A 21,640-nucleotide genomic window follows, 5' to 3' on the forward strand; every position below is an offset into this window, starting at 1 on the left:
GAGCCTGCAGCATTGGCATAACATAGGAGCTTGTTTGGAATGCAGAATCTCAGGCCCGCCCTAGACCAATTGAATCAAAATCTGTATCTTCACAAAATACCCAGGTGATTTTTACACTCCTTAAATATTTTGAAGCGCCATTCCAATCCACCTTCACCTCTGTCCTCCTTTAAGAAATGAGAAAGTTCAGACTCAGAGTTAATGTAGAGCTAAGATTAGAACCTCAGCCCCCTGACTCCAAGGTTACTGCTCTCTTCTGTGCTCAGAGCAACCTCAATAGCTTCTGAATACAGCATGGAAGTGAGTGGCTCTTGCCCACCACTTGACGTTTTGTGGTCTAGTAAAGTAGACTGCAAGATTAGAGAATCACCTTCTCTTTAACCCCCATTCCTTTTCTTTGAGAAACTATTTGGCTTATCACCCCCTATTGCCTAAAGCCTCCCAAAGAAGAGTGAAGCCTTAATGAGGCTAGAACCCTCTTATTGTCTTGAATTTTAGATGTTTGTCAGCATCTATGATAGGAATTTTACCATCTGACATTCTTTCCCTAACTCGCAGCTCATGGTTGTGTAGTGCATCTCCATTCATACGAGGAGGAGAGAAAAAGCTGAGCCAAACCCTGTTAACAAAACAGTCCCCTGAAGGGCTATAATACTGCTCAGTGGTAATATCATCCCTATGCATTTTATCTTGTACATGAAATCTGGACTAATTATCATTTTCTCATACAGTACATTTTAAACCATTGTGTTTTTGTGTCCCTGCCTAGTTCATTAAGCAGGGTTTTACAGCTCCTCCAGTAACAGGATTGCTATTGACACTTTCATTAGACCCATAATTCAAATGCTTGTCTGCCTTCCAAATGGAAGCCTCTGAGTCCAGAACCACAATCTGGCCACCGACCATATGTTGGCTTTTAGAACTGTCATAAACTCATCATCACATTCAAGTTCTTGAAGGGTCAAAATCTGCTTTCCTGGTGAACTGTCTTTATCCAACAAACAGTCAACGTGTTCTCCAAGAATAGTCAGCCAATGTTTCTCTGTCTCTCTCTGAAAACTCTTCCAGACAGTTCTCGGTGTGGTATGACTCTAGTACAAATAATCAGTGTCCACATTTAAATATTAATTCCCTTATTTATTCATTCATTCAATTATTTTTATAATTTAAGACCAATATGCCAAATATTATGGCAGTTGCTGTAGTGATTTAAAGATGAATAAGATGGTGTCTGCCTTGGAGTTTCTTATAGTCAGAAGATATGTATGTAAATCACTATGTGAAAAATTTTACCACTAAGTTACCAGCAGTTGGAATGGAGATGATTGTAGATTTCTTTGCTCTAACTAATGGCTATTATCAACACTGTTTCTTTACCAGTGGTTCAAATGGAAATAGACTCGAGTAGACTAAGTAGAACCATATGTGTGTGTGTGTGTGTGTGTGTGTGTGTGTGTGTGTGTGAAATATATCACAGAATATAACCTTAGGACTAAATGAAGCCAATTCCCCAATAATACATCTGATGGGCATTAGAGAGAAGGTGGGATCGCATCAGAGACAGCAGTTGCTTTAGTGATCATGAAAAATAGTCTTTCATTATCAGTAGGATTTTGATTTCCTCTCTAAAAAGTTCAAGAAGAAGTTCAATGAAAACATTTGATTTAGTTTACAATAAACTTTTTAGAGATGCCTCCTAGACATCAAAAAATTTTGCTTTTGACTGGGCACAGTGGCTCATGCCTGTAATCCCAGCGCTTTGGGAAGACGAGGTGTGTGGATCAATTGAGGTTAGGAGTTTGAGACCTGCCTGGCCAACATGGCAAAATCCCATCTCTACTAAAAATACAAAAACTAGTAGGGGGTGGTGGCACATGTCTGTAATTCCAGCTATGGGGGAGGCTGAGGCAGGAGAACTGCTTGAACCCAGGAGGCAGAGGTTGCAGTGAGCCAAGATTGTGCCACCGCACTCCAGCCTGGGCAATAGAGCAAGAGTCTGTCTCAAAATAAATAAATAAATAAATAAATAAATAAATAAATAAATAATTAATTCTTTTGAGCACGAAGTCTGAGCAGATTACGTACCATCAGTGTGCAAGAGAAGATTTTAACCTTTACAGAAAACTTTTAGCAATTTAATTAACAGAAAATTGTACATCATATTTTTAAATGTACAGTTAGATATGTTTGGTTTAAATGACTGCTGACTGATTGGGTACTGTGCTTTTGCTTTCTGTCCAATTATATTAGAGAGAAAAAAAATTGTTTTAGGGTTCTTTCATCTTCCTTACATCTATGCCTAAAAAAAAAAAAAAGAAAGAAAGAAAGAAAGAAAAGAAAAAAGAAAGGAAAAAATGGAAAAGACAAAAGTATAGGCTGGTGCCATTTATTCAAGTCTTTTCATAGGTGTTGACTTTACCTGAGCATACACATTGGATTACCTACCTCATTAGCTTTCTTCTAACGAAACCCAGAGCCACTTTCCTGAAATGGAAAGGTCCTTTTCTAGAGTGGACTCAGACTGTTAAGCAGAGGAAGTGTGTGAGACTGGACTCCACTGCTGATTGGAGTGATGTGGCTTCATTTTGCAGTAATATTGCTCTGCTACTGAAAAATGACGTCAGTATTCTTCCAGGTGCATTTCTTTCTACCACGTGTGCCTTCATAAACATGTCCAATTGCGTGATGGAGGTCAACAACAGTGTAGGGTTTAGAAATTGTTGCTTGGAAATCACACTCACTTAAATACCTGAATCTGTCCATCAGCCGTGCCATAGCTTATTCCAAGCCTGTGCAGAAGAGTGATTTGCAGTCTCCTTGCTTTTCATTTCAAGTAGCATCACTCACTTTAAGCCAGATATTCAGGCCTCTTCAGAAACCTCCAGGGTGAAGGACAAGTAAGAAGAAGCTGATCAAACCTTTAACAACTGTGGCCAGCTACATCTACTCCTGCATCAAACTCAGTACATCTTTCTTTGGTGTTTTATTTCAAAATCACATATTCTTCCTTTTACGTGACAAATAATAGAGATTTTGCTACACAGTTTCAGGATCCAGATGGCTCTTTTGTGGTTCTATACATTTAATTGATCACTCTCCAGGTTGAAGTCTGAGCCAGAATGTCTGGGATGGAAGAAGAGGACATAATGTTTATTTTTGCCAGTCCTTCTTTGAGTTATCTTCTCTCATCGTCTATAAACTCAGGTTGCATAACTACATTCTGTTTTTTTTTTTTCTTTTTCACTTACAGGGACTTACCAATTTGGGCTTCGTCCAGGAGCTGAAAACTGATTACAAATATGAAACAGATTTCACTATAGGACTTGAACTCTACATTAAAAAACAATAAGCTTCCCAAAATAATTGAAAAAGATCTTCACCCAAGAGTAGCTGCAATGTGAATGGCAGGATATGAAGCAAGTAAAAGGTAAATTTTGTATGAAAACATCTCTTCTTTATGGCCAGATATATAGAAAATATTCATATGGCCTTAAAGTAGCATTCTTTCTCAGGTAAAGGTCAGAGAATGGAGGATGTTTTATATAATCAGCAAAAAAAGCTGAATGATCCAGGCTATCCTGGGCCTATCTGTCTAGCTATCAATTATAAAAATATTGCAGAATGCTAGAGTCTTTCTACAAACACTATTTTGGAGGAGTGGGCTTGCTTAGTAAAAGAAACATCCTCCACAAAAAGCATCCATGGGAACATTTGATAATTTATTGTGCTTCAGAAATTCAGGTGCACCATCTTGAAAACCTACCTCCTGATTACAAAGGATCAAATAAGGAGCAAAAGGCAGTAAACCTTTTAAATCCTTTTTACCTTGATATTTGAAGACAAAATATAAAGAAAGTGGATTGGGCTTCCCAGAATATAAAAAGATCATCTGGATTAGGTACTTGCCATCTTAGCCTTTTTCAGTATAAAAAGACGGAAAAATGAATATGTGCATGTGTGTGTGTTTATACATACACATACACACATACAATGTATACATATATATATATATATTTACACATGCAGTTAATACCTCGGTCTCAGTTGTTTCTCTCTTCTGGCCTATTAAATAATTTCTGGCTTAATCTTTTCTGTCCTGCCTGGAAGGGCCTATGAGTTGCCAGATTCATTCTGGGACTTGTATGAAGCAGAATCTGAAGAATTGGGAAAGAACAGAAGGAACAAAAGCCATGGTGACCTACCCTCATGAGGAAAGCAGTGAGTTTGGAATATAGCAATGAAAGGCATTCAATCCTCCAGAATAAAAAGGCAGAATGGGGGTGGGGTGACTGATAACTGAGGTGTAAGTGTGGAGAGACTCCAGTGAGTAAGGATGTGGTATAAGAATTCTAGGAGATGGTGGGAATGATTTGGGGAGAGATGATGGAGTTTGAACAGTGAGCGTGTGAGCTCACAGAGTGAGCTATTCAGAAAAGCAGGGTATTAGAAAATGAGAGATGATGGGAGGTATTAATAGTAATTGCCATGGACTGTATTTTTGGCTTTCCTTTATTTCTTCAATGAATGAGTAAAGGATAGAATCCCCCAATTTTCAATGAAATGTCACTTCAGGTCTGAACACATGGGTGCAGCCTTTGATAAGGTTTCACCCACAAAGCAACTATCTCACTGGGTACTCTGGCAATGGGATTCTTTTTAAAAGAAATCATAGTGTCTTCTCAAAGCCCAAGCTTCTGCTTGACCACTGGTTTTCCAGTTCTCTTCATATGGCCTAGTTTTATAAAGAACAGAGCTAAGAAGGAGCTGCCCTCAGCTTTAGCCTGGGAAGAATCACTAAGTAGTTGCAGGACCCCAAGTCATTCATCTAAATTAATGATGTGCACTTAATTAGGGATGTGGGACTAGGGAGTCACAGATTTTGCCAAGGTTATTTAACCTTCTTCAGGAATTGTTTCCTGTATCTATACAGTTGGGACATTAGAAGAATCTCCCTTGCGGGTTTTTTTTTTTTTTTTAATGAAATGTTGTATGCAACACTTCACAGTACTAAGCTCAACAAATATTAGCCACCATGGTTACAGCTGCTAGTATTATTATTGGTGGTGGCAGTAATGTTAATCCCTGGCCCTCAGTTTCCTCATCTTTAAAATGAAAGGATAAGGTAAAACTTCCTCTCTGCTCCCTTCCAGCTCTAAAAATACTTTCCATAATTCCTGAGTTTAGGAACACCTCCCACAAGAAACAGGCAACGGGCCACGAGACAACTCGTTTTCACCCTAAGTCTCTTACAAATATTCAGGTTATTTTAAAACGCCACTCCCTGGAGACGGCCCAAGATTTCATTTAACATGAGCTTTGCCAATTTCAGTATCTTGCTCAGTACTACTTGCATACTTGTATTACTGAATAAGAAAAAGGGTTGGGTTTTTTTCTCTTTCCATCTATCACTGAACCTACTTGAACTACTTATAATTTATTCTGTAGGTATGGCAACACTAGTCAGTAGTTCTGCCATTTACAAAAAAAGGTAGATATTCTCAAAAGTATATTTTCCTTTTCCTTTTTTTCCTCCACCCTCTTTTTCCTCTTTTTTTTATTTATTTTTATTTTTTTAAGAGCATCTCTTTCAAAGACTTTTAGGCTATTTCTGCTCTTTCCTTGATTTGCTTGGTAGCATCTCGGCCACAGGAATACAATACTGATAGAGTTGTTGATTGGTCCTAGAATATATCACAGCCCCTAAATACATGAAATTAAAAAAAGAAAAAAGAAATCAACATGGTTCTGAAAGGAAGGTAGTTAAAATTCAGAAAGAGAGATTCTTTAATTAACTTAATAAAATTACTAATGGAAGCATTTTAACTGCTAAATTTAATTTACTTGTCAAGATATCAGGCTACAAAGAGGAGGGAAGAGTAGGAACTCTGCTTCCCATTATGATGTTCTCTATTATAGAATAAATTTGCTTAAAATGAAATATATCACCAAAAGCCATCAATGACATCTTAATTTGGAACAGCCAGTTGAAAAGTAATTAGACTATGAAGCAATCAGTTCTAGTAAATCAGTGTTTCCCCTTACATAAACATACATTTTTTTTTCCTATTTATATACAGGAAAGACTAGACTTTCAGGTAGTAGGCAGGCAAAGAAGCTGATTCTTTTGGCTGTCGGTGTTTCTACTTTACATTACCAAGCTGTCAAAACAAAATGTTTTATGATAGGATTAAAAAATGTATAAGCATCTGATTTGATTTAGTGTTTATATTTATATGTTGAACTGAGGAGAGTTTGCTTATCATAGGGGTTTAAAAGATTTACATTTGTCTGCTTCTTACTTCCAAAATGCTTTCCAGATCCACAGGCAGCCCCGACACCTTACTTCAATGAATGAAGCCCAGTCAACAATCAAACAAGAGCTCTGCTTCTCCCTGCAGGGCCTCTCCTAACTTACATAAATAAACGGAGAGAATGTGGTTGCTAATGAGACATGGTTTGAGACTGAGGTGGGAGTGGTTAAAATGATCCTTTTGTTTAGCAACCAAAAATTCACCATTAGGAATTTCTCGCATTGTAACTGACCTTCCTAAAAGTGTGTTTGCTTATTGTTATGAAAAGCTAATAAGGGATAAGGGTAAAACAGAAATAATGCATTTTTAATTCGATTATAAAAAGTTAGCACAATTTGGCAAACAGATATCAAAAATTCAAGTATCAAACTACTTTATAGTAGGAAACACTTTCTGTATATATCTTTTCCGATCACCTTCGTACCCCATGAAGAAGAGTTTTCAACTTCAATTTACAGACATGGAAATGGAGGCCCAGAGAGGTTAAGTGTTTTGTGGAGGCAGTGGAGGTAGTTAATAGAAGAACTGGGGCTAGAATTAGGGCTTCTGGGCCCCTGATACTCTTTCCACAACATCTGCTTCTGATGATGGAATCCCATCTGTTATATGCTGAGGGGAAGAGGTGTGAGAAAAATAACTAGAGGAGCTATCAATCACTCAGCAAAATATTTATGAAGGACATCGTTCAGATATTAGGGGTGTCACCATTGTCACCAGCTCCGAAAAATCAGAGAGGATGATGAATTATGCTAAAGAGAACATTAGCTCAGAAGGTAGAGACTATCTTGCAATGATATGCTTTTGTTAGTATGTATTATTTCCAGTGGGAGAGAATGGTGCGAGAGAGGAAAATAAAGGATAATTTCATAGGGAGTGAAAATAAGCTACACCTTGTGATTAAGAGAGAAATGTGGGAAGTCTCTGAAACCTGGTTCTAGGATCTGCCAGCATGAAAATCACTTAACAGTATGCAAATGACCTGGGCCTAATAGAGTAAATCAGGTCCATCCCGCCCGCAGCCTATTTAGAAATGTGATCATTGATAACGACACTACAAAGTATTATTCCTCACTGGAAGACATGAGATTGGAAGGAAATCTAATATGGATGATGCAAGGGGAGTATTAAGATTTGCAATTGTAGATAGGTATGAAGTAGACTAAAGCAATATAATTGAAGTGTAAAAGCCTCCATTGCACTGTCAAAGTGAGAGAACTGGGCAGAACACAGGGACTGCAGGGCCCTTCTCCCTCTAGGAATCTAGTGAAAAGACAGTCTGTTGTCCGCAGTGGCTCCTCAAGATCCGTGTGTAACAGGACAATTGCCGTGAGAGTGGAGACTATATGACAAGAACTATATAAAAATAGACACAAGAACTTAAAGTTACTAAGGAAAAGATAAGAAGTGCAAAAGTGGGCAATAAGATATTGCTAGTAAAAGAGGTTAAATGGAGTAAGGAGGTCTTTTATAAATGTATCAGGGAAAAAAAGTGATCCTCAAGAGAAAAAGACTACTGAATAAATAAGGGAAGGGTGTGAAATTAATGATGGCTGAGATATTGACTTCCTGCTTTAAGTCAGTTTTTAAGAGAAAAATGAGAAGAAAATCTGGACAGCTGGAAGGCAATAATGTCTTTTAAAAATAAGTATTGACAAAGAGGATGGGAGGAAATTTAGAAAAAAATTAAGCATTGTGGCATATACAGATTGTAAGTTTCAGATAATATGCTTCCTAGGGAATTAGATTCCCTGCCTGTGAACAATACACACACATGGAAGAAGGACAATACAAACTAGAGAGATGTCGGAAGTTCTTCAAAACAAATGTGTTTCACATAACAGGAAAATAAGGGTTGGGGCAGATTGGGAAGGCAGACATAGGACAGGCTCTCTAAGTGTTGTGTAAATTTGTGGCATATTTAGTCATGGCTATGTGGCAATTGCAGTTTTTAGAAAATTGGTGAAAACTTTCTTCTTGTATTCGGTAAGAAAGGAAATAAGTTGGATACCCCATACAACTAGTATGTATTGTAGATACTTTAAAAGTATGATAGAGAGCTACTGTTTTATGGGAAAAAGTAGAAGAATGATGCAATCCTTAAATATTACATAAGCATTGAAATATTGATTTAAATAGCTACGTAAAATTGGAAAATTCAGAGCATGGTGGAAAAAAAATCACCCAAAAGAAAATTTCAGATCCTAATAAAATTTCCAGACTAAATTCTCAAAATCCAACCAGTTAATAGGAAGCTACTAATTGCTTAGGAATAATCATTTAGGGAAAGTTTTGTTGACATTAGGCAATATATTTGTGTGGGATAAAGATGCAAGTGTAAGTGTTAGAGTTTTACAGAGAGAATGGCTTATTGACAGTGAATTCGTAAGATAGTGTCTTAGAATATTTGCCCCTGAACATTTTCCTCAGCATTCCTACCTGATAGGCTGTCTCAGTTGACAGAGTGTAGTTAGTGGAGCTCAGTGGCTTCTTGGTTTCTCTGACTTTTGATATTCTCTTTTCTTCTCACAAGTTCCTCTTCAAGAATTAAAATCATCTGAGATTTGTGGTATACCACTCCATTGACACACTGGTCCTACGCTCTGCAAGGAACCTACAGCTCCTGCCCTGAACCAGCTTACAGTCAATCATAAGTCAAATCCGCATTTGCGGTTCCTTGCTAGTTGAGTGCCCCAGGCACAATGAGGGAAGAATATAAAAGAATGAAGTTCTAGGGAAAGACTGGTGGCAGAGGTGAGACTCTTCCTCCTCCCTGAAGAATGTGTGGAATTTAGACACACAGAACAAAGTAAGGAGAGAGCAGTTCATCGGTCCAAAAGTCTACAGGCAGAGAAGTGCATCTGCATGAAGGGATGGTGATTTGATCTTTTCTGTTGGAGCAGAGCCTTAGAAGGCAGGAGGGTGCAACTGTGATGTGGTAGGGCTGTTTGGGGAACTGAAGACCTGGACATGAATCAGGGCTCTGACTTTTGGGAAAGCCATTTTCTCTGTCTAATGTTCATAGTCTCCATTTGTAAAATCGTTACTCTCCTCCGTGGCCTGCCCTAAGAGGCTCTGAACATGTTACAGGTGCATGGCTGAAGTGGCCATGCCATCTGCTTCCCACTTTCTACCCAGCCTCTGCTTGGCTTTCACAGGCGTTCTATTCCTAAGCAGTTACTTTTGTGCCTAGTGCCATTTGATTCCCTGACACGTTGCAATTAAGCAATTATTTTTAACTAATTGTTTAATATTTCTTTCAAGGTTTCTAAAGCAGTTTAAATGTTTTGTACTAATTTTTCGTATTTTATAACAATCAGCTCAAAGAGAGATGGAAAGAAGATAACCTGCTTTCCAGTTGGATTGTGACCGTGCTGTGAAGATAGGGAATTTATGTGGAGAAAAAGAGAAATTCCATTCTACCCATGGAATAACAGAGACAATTTCTGACTAGAATAGTAGCAGATTGTGAGTAAGAGGTCGGCACTGCTGATTCTTTTACATAAATCAGACCCCAAGCCCAATAAAGTAGTGTCAGCTCTGGTCACTAAAGAGTGGTTTGTGAGCACTATTGAAGGAGGGCATAAGGGATGGAGAGATGAAGGAAAAGGAAGAAAGGAAGTGAAAGAAGGGAGGAAGGAAGGTGGAAAATTAAAAAAAAAAAGCATAGGAATGCACCTGTTTTTTAACAACCTATTTTGAAACAATATCTATCATTTTGCATAATTGGCCACAGGAAACAGAGACCTTCATTTCATGGTTCCTTTATCTTTTTTTCTGTTGCTCTTCTCCATAGAACTTCTATTGAAGATAACTTTATTGAAAAATATGTGAAAAGTATTGATACATTTGATACATTATTTTTTGTTTCCATTGGTAGTTTTAACATCTAACATTCTCTTTGAGGGTTTTGTTTGTTTGTTTGTTAATTTTTTGAGACAAGGTCTTACTCTGTTGCCCAGGCTGGGGTGCAATGACATGATCTTAGCTCACTGCAACCTCAACCTTCTGGGCTCAAGAAATCCTCCTGCCTTAGCATCCTGAGTAGCTGGGACCACAGGAACATGCCATCACACCCAGCTAATTTTTAAAATTTTTTGGAGAGATAGAGGGGTCTCGCTCAGCCGTCCAGGCTGGTCTTGAGCTCTCAAGCTCATGTGATCCTCCTGCCTCAGCCTCCCAAAGTGCTAGGATTACAGGTGTGAGCCACTGTGCCTAACCCTTTGAAGTTTTCAATGTCTTAATTTCTGTACTTCAGGACTTGATCCCTGACTTCAGGAAATCAAAGTAGAATATGCACCAATGTATATTTAGGCAGAGCTGAAAACTACCTGACTAAAAACTTAGATGCTAATATGTAATAGTTAATAATGAAAAGTGCCCTCTTAGTTGTAACTAAAGTTCTTATGAATAAATCAAGTTATTTTACAGTATTTTATATAGTATTATATAGTATTTTATTATACTGGTTATTATACAGTATTTTAAAGAGATTATTGCATCTTTTCAGAGTACTTTAGCTAATGTATTGTTCAAAGGGCATGAGGAATAATGGATACAACAAACAATATATAATAAAATGTGTGCAATAAATAATACATAATAAGCAGTAAACATAAGAATGCTACATATCAAAACTATGAGACTCAGCCAATGCTATATTCAGAGGTGAAGTAATAGCCTTAAATATTTTATTTCTTTCAGGAAATAAAGAAAGGATAACTACAAATGAATTAAAAGTAAAACTCTCAAAATGTAAATAAACATAAAATAACCAGGAAGAAAGTACTAAAGATAGAAACAGAAATGAGAAATGTAAAGATAGTAAAAGTGATGAATCAATCTCTGGGTATAAGGAAAATCTATTTTATTTTAAATTTCACTTTAATCATATATTTATCATATAAATTATATATTATATATTTGTGTTTATAATATGTGGTATGTGTAATATATAATAATGTTATTAACTTATTTATTTTATCAGTTATTTTATTAATTGATGAAACCATGCCAATAACAATAAAGGGAGGAGATACCAAAAACAAAATTAGAAATGGGAGCATGAGTTTTAGAGTAGATTCAAGGATAATAAAAATTATAAGATAATTGTGTCCTTATGTTCCAGTATGTTTGAAACCTCAGTGAAATGAAAATATTTTAGAAAAATATAAATTGACAAAATTATCTGACAATAATTGGAAAGAAATAACTGACGTGGTATCCAATGACAAAGTTAGGTAACTTTTAAATAAGATCTCAAAAGTGGTTAAAGTGTTAAAAATATTACCTCTAAAACAAAGCAAATCCTGGGATCTTCAAAGACCGATTAATTTTAAATTATTCCTAAATATAGACAAATATTGAAAACTGCCGAATTCATTTTATGATGTTAGCATCACTGTGATACCAAAAAAACAAGAAAGATAGTAATATAATAAGATTTAAAAATCTACCGACCTCTTCCACTTATATATAATTATAGAAATATAAAATAAAATAACTAAACTGTTTATAATATGAAGAGTCTTGCCATCATGGTAGGTAGGCTCAGGATGCATTTGGAAAGAGGTGAGGAGGTCATTGCATTTTTTTTTTCCTTCATTAGAAGAGGACTCACTCCTGGAAAAGTGGCAGGCAGGTGGAGTACCTTCATCAACTCTGACAAAATAGATGATCACAGAACCAATTAGATAGAGTGTGTTTTCAGGAAATGATTTGATTCTGGATATTTTTACTGGAATTTGGGAACTGGGGTTAAAGTGAAGAAACAGCCATGCTTCATTTTGTATCGCTTACACTATTTTCAAAGTAATCATTTCACAGAACAATTATAAATCAGCATTCTGCATTAAATCCTCAATATAAGCAGGCTAGTGCTACACCCTCTTTGAACATGGTTCAAAGAGGTAAAATTAATTGTTAGTTGCCCATAAATTTCATGCATAGTGGCCCCCTCAGTATATTTGTTAGCTATCTGGCTCATTCTTCTCTTTCCACCCTGTGTCATATCCATTTATAAGGTCTCTATCTCTCTCTTTCCCTCTCGTTCTCTCTTTTTCTCTCTCTCTTGCTTCCCCTCCCACCCCACTCATTCTTTGTATTGTTTGGGAAGTTTGGTGAGCAGGCTTTTGTCAAAAGAAACCTGAATGGCACCCTCCTAGAGAGGAAAAAGCTGCCTTTAAATGCCATTCTTAATTTATGGGTAAGAGCTGCTACGGTACCTGTGTGAGGTTCCCACGAGAGTTTACTAAATGTGTCTCTGCCAATATCAGTGACCGAAAGAGACCTTCCATTAACTTGTGAATTAGCCAAATGGGACAGAGCTTAATCTAATATATGTTATTTCATTTTCTAGGTTACTTGTTTTAAAGGAAATAAAGTATACTCATAGGCTGTCTAAAACCGTCCTGGGAGATGTGCATGGAAGGACTCCATCTAAACAGTATTGGCTTCTGATAAAGCTGGGTGCATGCCTGAGGGCCCAATTTAGCTTGGTGAATGCCTTTCTCACAGTAGGCAAAGCAAGTTCCTAACTCCAAAGGGCTTTGAGAGAAATTGCACATTAGTGAAAATGATGAGCGCTTGCACTGGAGTTCTAAGATACTGTGGATAAAGGGGCTTTTTTCTCTACTGATAGCTCTGCCAATACTGACTTAAATTCTACTTGGAGGTGGCATTTCTCACAGTAACAAATTTCTTCTCTTTGGCCTGGTATGACCAGCACTATGAACAGTCTAGCCATCATTAGAAGCAGATTGGAAACTGATGAACTGGAGCTAAAGGCTTCTGAGGAGGCAGAGTGGTACAGTGGAAGGATAATCAAACTCACTGGCTGGAGACCAAGTGTTTTGCCCAGATCAGTCATTAATCAGCTGTGTACTGTTCAGCGTGACTCCCCCTGTGCCTCAGTATCTTTATCTTTCAAGTGGGGATAATATTTACCCTGTATATTTTCACAAGACCATTATATTGATCAAATGAGGTAATAAATATGAAAATGTTTTGCAAACTACAAAACACTAGACAAATTTAAGTGATTTTGAGTGTGATATGGCATATGGAATAGTCCAACAGGTTACTGAGTTCTTGTAGGTATCTTGGCAATGTCTTCTTGACTCTCTAGGATTTTCATGAAAGCAAAATTTGCTAAACAGAGCTAGATACATGCAGCTCTCTCTCTTTTTATAGCCAGCCTTCCCAACTGCCAACCCTATTCATAGGACTTAGGAATGTGCCAAGGTTAGAAGATTCAGACATGGGGTGTGAGCCATAACTTCTAAATCAGTTTTGGAAGGATGCCAGACCATCAGTTTAGAAAAGTGATTTGAGTGTCTTCCTAAGGACAAAGAAATACTTAGAGAGTCTATCTTTCAAGAACATGTTATTGAAACTTGGAATAAAGAGTTTTAAAACGTGAGAACACTAGTATTAAAGGCACTCTAAACCAATTACGGTGTATTTACTTGGATTTCAATGGAGGGGATACCCTTTTTATTATTTGTAAGTCTCAAGAACATTAGAAACACTTCACTGAAGACAATATAATATCCAAATATGAAGTAGGCTGTTGTTTGTCCATTTAATCCACTTTCTTGCTTTTACCTTCTTCGTGAAAGCAGAAGAGCACTTATGTGTTTTTAGAATGCACGATGTACACTCAGTAGGCAGGGTACTTTTGGAGAGTTTGCACCCTTTGTCTCCTGGAAAAAACATATTGTATTGTACTTCCCTTACCCTGGGGTTCCATGAAGATGCTGTGTTTGGATAGGGTCCACAATAGGGACAGGTTTGTAACCTTGAACCCTTAGCACAGAAAGGCCTAGTTGTTTCACAGGGCTTAGGGCTCATTCTACATACATCAGGGGGAGCTTCCTTAAGACCATGGATGGAAACCATAGAGGCCCAAAGGAAATTTGTGTTCAGAGATGCCCAGTATTTTAAATATCTGTTGTTAACAATGCATTGACTACTTTCAGCTAACAAAACAGTCTCTGCATTTTAGTGCCCTTTAGCCAGAGGATGGTAATTAAACAGAGAGAATATCCAGTTTTTCCTGGTAGGTTCACTGTTTGGTTTTGAAATAAGTTTGGGGACCCTATGGTGCATTGTTGAGTCTCTGTATGTCCTTATACACATCAAACTATGGGGTTTTCCTCATGCCAGCCACAAATGCGTAGTTGGATGGGGTTTTTATTTGGCTCCTATTTTTCTTCCTGTTGTGGAAGACTCTCCTCCTGCTTAGACAGGCTCTGACAATCTGTCATGCCCATAGAATGGTTCTGGGGCTTTCCTATTTTAGGCCAACTTTCTGAGCCTTGCATGTCACAGTGGTACCTGGGGTCTCCTTCAGTGTGATGGGCACATTCTCCTCATCAACACTTGAATTGAGTGTTGAGACTAAGTCTTCTGGGTCTCGCTTTGTAGACTAGCTCCTCAGAGACTGCAATGAGATGGAGTGGGTTTCTTCCACGCCTTCTGAGACTCTCCTGGTTCTCTCCCTCACGCCAACTGCCCCTTCTCAGTGCAATGCCAAGAACAAGAGCTTCCCCATCAGCTAGTTGTACATTTTTTTCCTACTTCTACCATTACTATTTCCTGTGACCTTAAGCCAATTACTTCACACTCTTGTAGCAAGATATCTTTCTACCTTCTTAGGCCAGAAGGGTAACTGCTCTAACACAGAGATTCCCCCAATTATATTGACTTAAACCCAGTAAAACAGAGGGGCCAAATTGGTTTCAAGTCAGTAGAGGGCATTCCTGTTCCACGAAGACATTCAAAGACCCCAACTGACAGAAGCTCTGCCATCAGCAACATGTGGTTTCCAAGGTCACAGCACATCAGTGGCTTCAGGTGACAGAAAGGGAAGTTCCCATGGGGAATCTGCACTGTCTTCTTGAGGCCCTGGCCCAGAAGTGGCACAATCACTTTCTTTCACACTCTGTTGGCAAACATGAGTCATAAAACCACACAGGAGTTGAGGTGGGAAGCTGAGAAATCTACTTCCCAACAACAACTCCGAAGTATGGAAGGAGGAACAGAAATTGTGTTGCATAGGTGCCTTTGCCATATACCAGGCTGGGTTACTTGGGTTACTATCAAATGTGGTAGTTATGAGTGTGGGCTGATTTTGAATGGTCTTCTGCTAGTCACTAGTTTTGTGATGATGAACAAGTAATTTAAACAATCTAGGCTTCAGTTTTTTATCTTTAAATGGCGGCAGTTTAGTACCTATCTGACAGAATTATTGTGAGGAACGAGTGAGTTCAGTCATGTGGAGAACTTAGGACACAACGTGACACCTATAACTACTCAATGAATGTTAGTGGCTTTTATTTCTCACTCAACCCATTTTGAGATCCTGTTAAGACTCAAGATTGAGTCTTATGGCAGAATGAGATATTTATTTCCTTTGTGATGGCTTTTGAAACAGAGTGCTTCTGTACTTAATGGTGGCTTTAATAATAACAATGCCTACTTCTTGAGGTCATAAACAATCTAAAATTTCAAACACAGATTCAAGGAAAGAGACAGAGACAGAAATGGGGTGAGGGGGAATAGAGAGACTCACCATCGGCCTGACTGGATCTTTCTTGTATCTGTGTTGCAGTGGAGATTCTTTCTATCCAGCCTTCCTTCTTTCCCTCTGTTTCACAAGGTCAGACTTATGGCATGGTCTGAAGGCTCGCTCTGCCTTCTCCAGCTCTCCCCCTTCAGCCTTGACAGGCACTTCCTCGTTAAATCTCTCACACATTTAATCCCATCCTGGCATCTGCATCTCAGAGAACCCAAACTAATACACAAAATAAATATTTCACATGTATGTACTCAACATAAAGTGAGGCTGTCCCCTGTTGTCCTAACTCAAACCACAAGAAACTAACTCTCCAACTTTTTTGTAGCTTTACTTAAAGCTCATGCAGATACTTTGTTTATGTGGGCATTGGCCAGTTTTCTATACCACTTAGCGCTACCTTTCTCAGATTATAGCCTATAAAACATATGAAAAAAGATGGAAAAACCTGCCATACAGCTAGACAAGATGCTTTTGGAGCATAAAAAAGTGTGAGCCTGGGTCAGGAAGTGCCTCTGCAGGGCAGCACAGGGATGTACTGGAGGAGCATGCTGCTGGCTCCTCTGTGGTTCTGTGTTTTGAGGAATAGCAAGTGAGTACGTGCCTGGCACTATGACAGGTACTGGGACTACAGAAGCAAGGTCCACTTCCTGCCTTCAGAGTGCTTACAGGCTGGCTGGGCATGAACAGCTAAACAGAAAGTTGCAATTCCACCTGGTGAATGCTACGATAGGATGGCGTATTAGTCAGAGTTCTCTAAAGGGACAGAACTAATAGGATAGATGAATATATGAAGAAGAAGACTTTAGTAAGATCTCTGACTCACATGATCACATGGTGACATCCACAACAGGCTGTCTGCAAGCTGAGGAGCCAGGAAGCCAGTCCCCAAACCTCAAAAGTAGGGAAGCCCATTGTGCAGCCTTTACTCTGTGCCTGAAGGCCCAAGAGCCCCTGGCAAATCACTGGTGTTAAGTCCAAGAGTCCAAAAGCTGAAGAACTTAGAGTCTGATGTTTGAGGAGAGGAAGCATCCAGCACGGGAGAAAGATGGAGGCCAGAAGACTCAGCAAGTCTAGTCTTTCCACATTCTTCTGCGTGCTTTATTCTAGCTGCACTGGCAGTCAATTAGATTGCCCCCCCCCCGCCCCCCCAGATTGAGGGTGGGTCTGCCTCTCCCAGTCCACTGACTCAAATGTTAATCTCTTTTGGCAGCACCCTCACAGACACACCCAGGAACAGTACTGTGCAGCATTCAATCCAATCAAGTTGGCACTCAATATTAACCATCACAGACGGCTGCCTAGGAAAGGTGAAAACTGAGCTGCATTGCAGAGGTGAAGTCAAAGTTGCCCAGAGGCAGATGGGAGGGAAAGGGCACTCCAGGTGTAAAAGCAGCTGGTGTCTGGGTTTGAGGCAATGACAGCATGGAGAAAATCTAGTCATTTCTGCCTGTGGGGCCAGTGAAGCTTGTGGGGATAGATGGGGGCCTGGGCAGGAAACACCTTTTTCTGTTCTCCAAGAGTGAGAGTTCTGATAACTGCTCTAATATAATGGGGTTGATACCATCATGGGGGCTCATGGAGCATGTTGCTATTATCATTGCTATTATCTCTTAAAACAACAACATGCATTCATCAGCAATGACTTAATGAAAATTGTAATAAATGGAGAAAATAAATACATTTTTTAAACTTTCAAACAGCACCTCTTGGTGACTCACTTTGCTACTTTCTTTTATTTGTTCTGAAAATACATCCATTAAGCCTCAAGAGATAAGGTATGGTGCAGGGTACATGGGTAAATACTAGCATCTTAGACTTTGTTAATGATTTTACATACAACTAATCCTTTAAACCAATTAAATAAAATCATGCCGTCAGCCACACACGTGCCCCTCTAGCCTTTACCAGTGTATATGAAAGAGTCCTGCTTCTTTATTCCCACCTCTTCTCCTGCTCTTCCTTTTCTTCTCCTTCCCTTATCTTCTTCCTGCTTCTTGGTCAGCCTTCCTGCCAGCCAGGTTCTGAATAGGCAGTTTCCAGTTGGTGACCCTGCGGGTGTGGAAAGGCTCTTGGCTCTGCCTGTGCTTTCCTCAGGCCAGACAGTTTGACCACACTTGGCTACCACCCTCTGAAACCTTGACTTTCAGTGCCGCATGGGGTACCTGGAAACACGAACCTGGATTACCTCCCCTCCCACACCATGGACGTGCCCTACCCGTAATACTTCTCCCTATCTTCCAGTTTCTGAGAACAGCCTGCCCTCATTCCAGTTCTTTGAGAGATCACGTAATATGTAGTTCAGCGTAGCAGCTATGGAAGCCTAGTTGCCTGTAGCTACCCAGTGATATAGATACATTTCAGACTCTTCTGTGGCCTTTTTTGGGTCAGCCGACTCAGAACAGCTTCTAAAGGTTTCCTGTAGGAACGTGCTGCTGTAAGACTGCCCCAAACAAGGGGCTCAAATCTTTCAAGTTAAATCAACCTCATTAGGCAAACCCAGAGGTATAAAAAGCTCTGTTTACACTCAAAAAACAGAGATTGTTGGTTTTATCAGTGACATGCTTTTAAAATAGCAGACACATTATGTGTAAAAATATTGTTTCACTTCCACTCAGCTTTTCCAGGAATGTGTGTGTTATGCAAAACAAGACACACTTGTATCGTCTCTGAAGGGTGCAGGTCCTATCTGCTGCTTAGTTCTCTCACTACTGAAAATAAATGTGTTAAAGACTTGCCACATATAGGGATATTTTTTTTTAAGCTAATTGGATACAAATAATTTTAATTTGGGTTATGATCCAGATGAAACTGTAAATGAACTTTTATTTTAAGCCAAATCTATCTAAGTGGCCCCACCAAATTTTTTTCTGCCATTGAAGAGCATGCTCCTTCTCACCCTTTTGGATTCTGCTGGCACAGATATTCTTTAAAAAACAGGTAGGCTTCTCCCATCTATGTGGTTCTTCTTTGTCTGCCAGGTGCTGTTGAAGGGCAAAGGGCATTTGAAAGCATTGGTCTTCACATAATGCTACCACCTTGCTCTTAGCTTCTTCCATCACCACATGAAAGTTGCGGTTAAAAAACACACATCAAAGAGCAAGTCCCATTGAAAAGGCGAGAGCTGCCTGCTGAGCTGGCATTCAGAGTCTGGCTTTTGTTTCAGTGGCGACTCTGACTGTCTTCCAGCGAGTTTCCTGTTAACTCTGGTGTGGGTTCTGACTCGCTCTTGATGATATTGGAGTGTGTGTTTGTGGCACTCACTTTTAATCAGTGCATTTGAGTTTCTGAAGCAAGAACTTCTTTCTCCAGCAGGTTGAAACTTTTGAATGGAAACATCATGTTTGGACAGATATGTGCTTAACTTGGGGATATAAGTTTTAAATCTGGGTCCTCAAACCTACCATCAATTTTAGGAAGGGAGGTTTGGGGCTTTTTCCCCCCCATTTATTTCTTGTTTGATAAAAATGTCCATCTTTTTGCGGGAGAGAGCCTGCCATGAAGGAGAAGGAGTTATGTGGGAATTATGGCAAGAGGCTGCTCTCTGGCTGTCTACACCCAACTCAGTTCCCCCTGTCTTGCCCTGACTTCCTGTTTTGCCTGTAGACCACAGAGTGTGAGAGACTGACTCTCAACTAGCCCAGCCACTGATTTGCAACCAGTGGGCACCTGCTGCAAGTTCTGAAGGTTGGGCTGAAGTGGGAAGTGCATGATCCACGGAGATTTACAAGTCTCTGATAACTTCATGCATATCTCTTATGAGATTGCCTGACCAGCCATAACTGGTTAACAGGACCCTCACCTACTATATCCTTGCCAATAGGCTGCCATTTATTGTACATCAACACCCAGGATTCCAGAGCACCATTTGCTTAAGTGGCAGCCAGACCAACATTAGGCCCAATTGTGAATGAGACAAAACATATCTTCCCCAACTTGCTCTTTGTCCTCTCTTACTTTCCTCCTACTCCATCGTCTCATTGACTTTTAGACCCTTTTCACTCCATAAATAGCAAAAGTTCATGGAGCTCTGTGATGAGCTTAGCTTGGTTAATGTTGTCCACACTTGTTCTACAGAGAGCCTTTTACCCAGTCCGTACCCTCTGATCCAAGCAGAGCAGTGCTTCCATTCTTATGTGTTTTTATATATTGAACACAAATTAAAGGTTAACTTAAGGAAAGAAATCTACTGCTAGAATGTCTTTGAAATCTGCCTCTTCTATTTAAACACACTCATCCTACAGATGAGGAAAATAACTTCCAGGGTGGGATCGGGGTTCAGAACATGATACCCCAAAATATAATACCTTGACATGCTGAGTATTTTTGAGCTGAAGGAGACAGGAGAGCCTCTGAAGCAAGAAGGTCTCTCTGACCTTCTACTGCTCTTCTGTCTCCAACTCCTCTTACTCCCCCAGAGCAAACCATAAAACCTAGAAAGATCACTCTCTGACCTACCTCCTCTGAAAGTTGATCATCAGACCCTCATGTGACAGGTATCCTGCCCTATACCTGGAGGGAAGGAGTACTACCACAGAGGAGCCAAAAAGAATCTGAGCAGACAGGCCTTGCTGGTTTTCCTGCCTTAGTCTATTACCATTAGATTATACCCTTTTAACCAATTATGTTTTCTACAACTATTTATGTTTTCTTTCAAACTTAACATAAAAACATGCAGTTTTCCCTGGGTCTTTTCGTCTGCGTTTCTGAAGGCTCCTGGTTTCACATAAAACATTGATAAATACATTTGTTATGTTTTTCTCTTGCTGACACATCTTTTGTTATAGGAGTGTTGGCTGTGACTGCTGTGGTGGGTAAGGAAAAGGTATTACCTCTTTGCCCCTATAGTGGTTGTGGTACTTAAACAAGTTAATTTGGTGGTTGAGCCTGAATTAGAACTCAGATTTCCCTAGTCATCCTCCTGTGCATTTTCATTCATATCACCCTATATAAAATATGTGTTCTCCTTGGGGCTTATACATTTTGAAAGGAGTCAAAATTTAGGTTCATATTCAATGATAGACTTTAGTAGACTCTACAAATGAGCTTTAGTCATAAGCCACAGATGGAGGGTTCATGTGCTTGCATGTGCAATGGTGGCCTTAAAATCCTCCCAGAGATTGAAATTGCAACATATCTGCTGGCCTCTTGCTCTATCCCCAAAGGTGGCAACCCCGGTGCTTCCTTTACCTTTCTGTGGCAGGAATCACAAGGATTTGCCATGCTGGCTAATGTCCCTGTTGTCTTCTATGAGAAGTTCTAATCAGAAATAGCTTCTGTCTGCAGTCGTTATTATGCCTCATGAGAAAATTCAGGGGCCATGTTCTGGAATGAGTAACATGAACAGGAATGAAGTTCTCCAGAAGGTCTCAAGTTGACTCCATGATATCACATTGCACCCACTCTATGCAAAGGTTCTCTGGGATTTCCACAAAAATTTCCACCATCTAAATCTCATTTGCATTCCTTTCTTAATTGATTCTGAACCAGCCCTCGTTCCCTTAGTGATACCTCCATAAGACAACTTATTTCCACTCTTGAATAGCCACGCTAACAAGAATAGGTGATTTCTACCTGTGGAAGAAAAAGTATCATTCCAATTTAAGCTGATTTGCAGCCCACGTTGTAGAAAAACATTCTGCTTTCTTGAGTAATTGAGGTGCTCTTTTGAGATTTTTGTTGCCATTCCTAAGGTGAACTGTGCACTTAAAGATCTTGCTATACATTTGTGTAATGCTTTAGCAATTTATAGAGC

At 39.3% G+C, this 21,640-nt stretch overlaps 1 long non-coding RNA gene across 1 annotated transcript in view; it reads left to right on the forward strand.

The window, feature by feature from the left end:
* Positions 1-3,247: 3,247 nt before the first annotated feature.
* LOC117099675 overlaps positions 3,248-21,640 on the forward strand; it is an 81,060-nt gene continuing 62,667 nt past the window's right edge. The window contains exon 1 of the long non-coding RNA XR_004443944.1: positions 3,248-3,427. This is a non-coding gene — a long non-coding RNA (uncharacterized LOC117099675). The remainder of the gene's footprint in view (positions 3,428-21,640) is intronic.

The sequence above is a fragment of the Trachypithecus francoisi genome, unplaced genomic scaffold (genome assembly GCF_009764315.1).
Source record: "Trachypithecus francoisi isolate TF-2019V2 unplaced genomic scaffold, Tfra_2.0 Lachesis_group17, whole genome shotgun sequence".
Taxonomy (NCBI): domain Eukaryota; kingdom Metazoa; phylum Chordata; class Mammalia; order Primates; family Cercopithecidae; genus Trachypithecus; species Trachypithecus francoisi.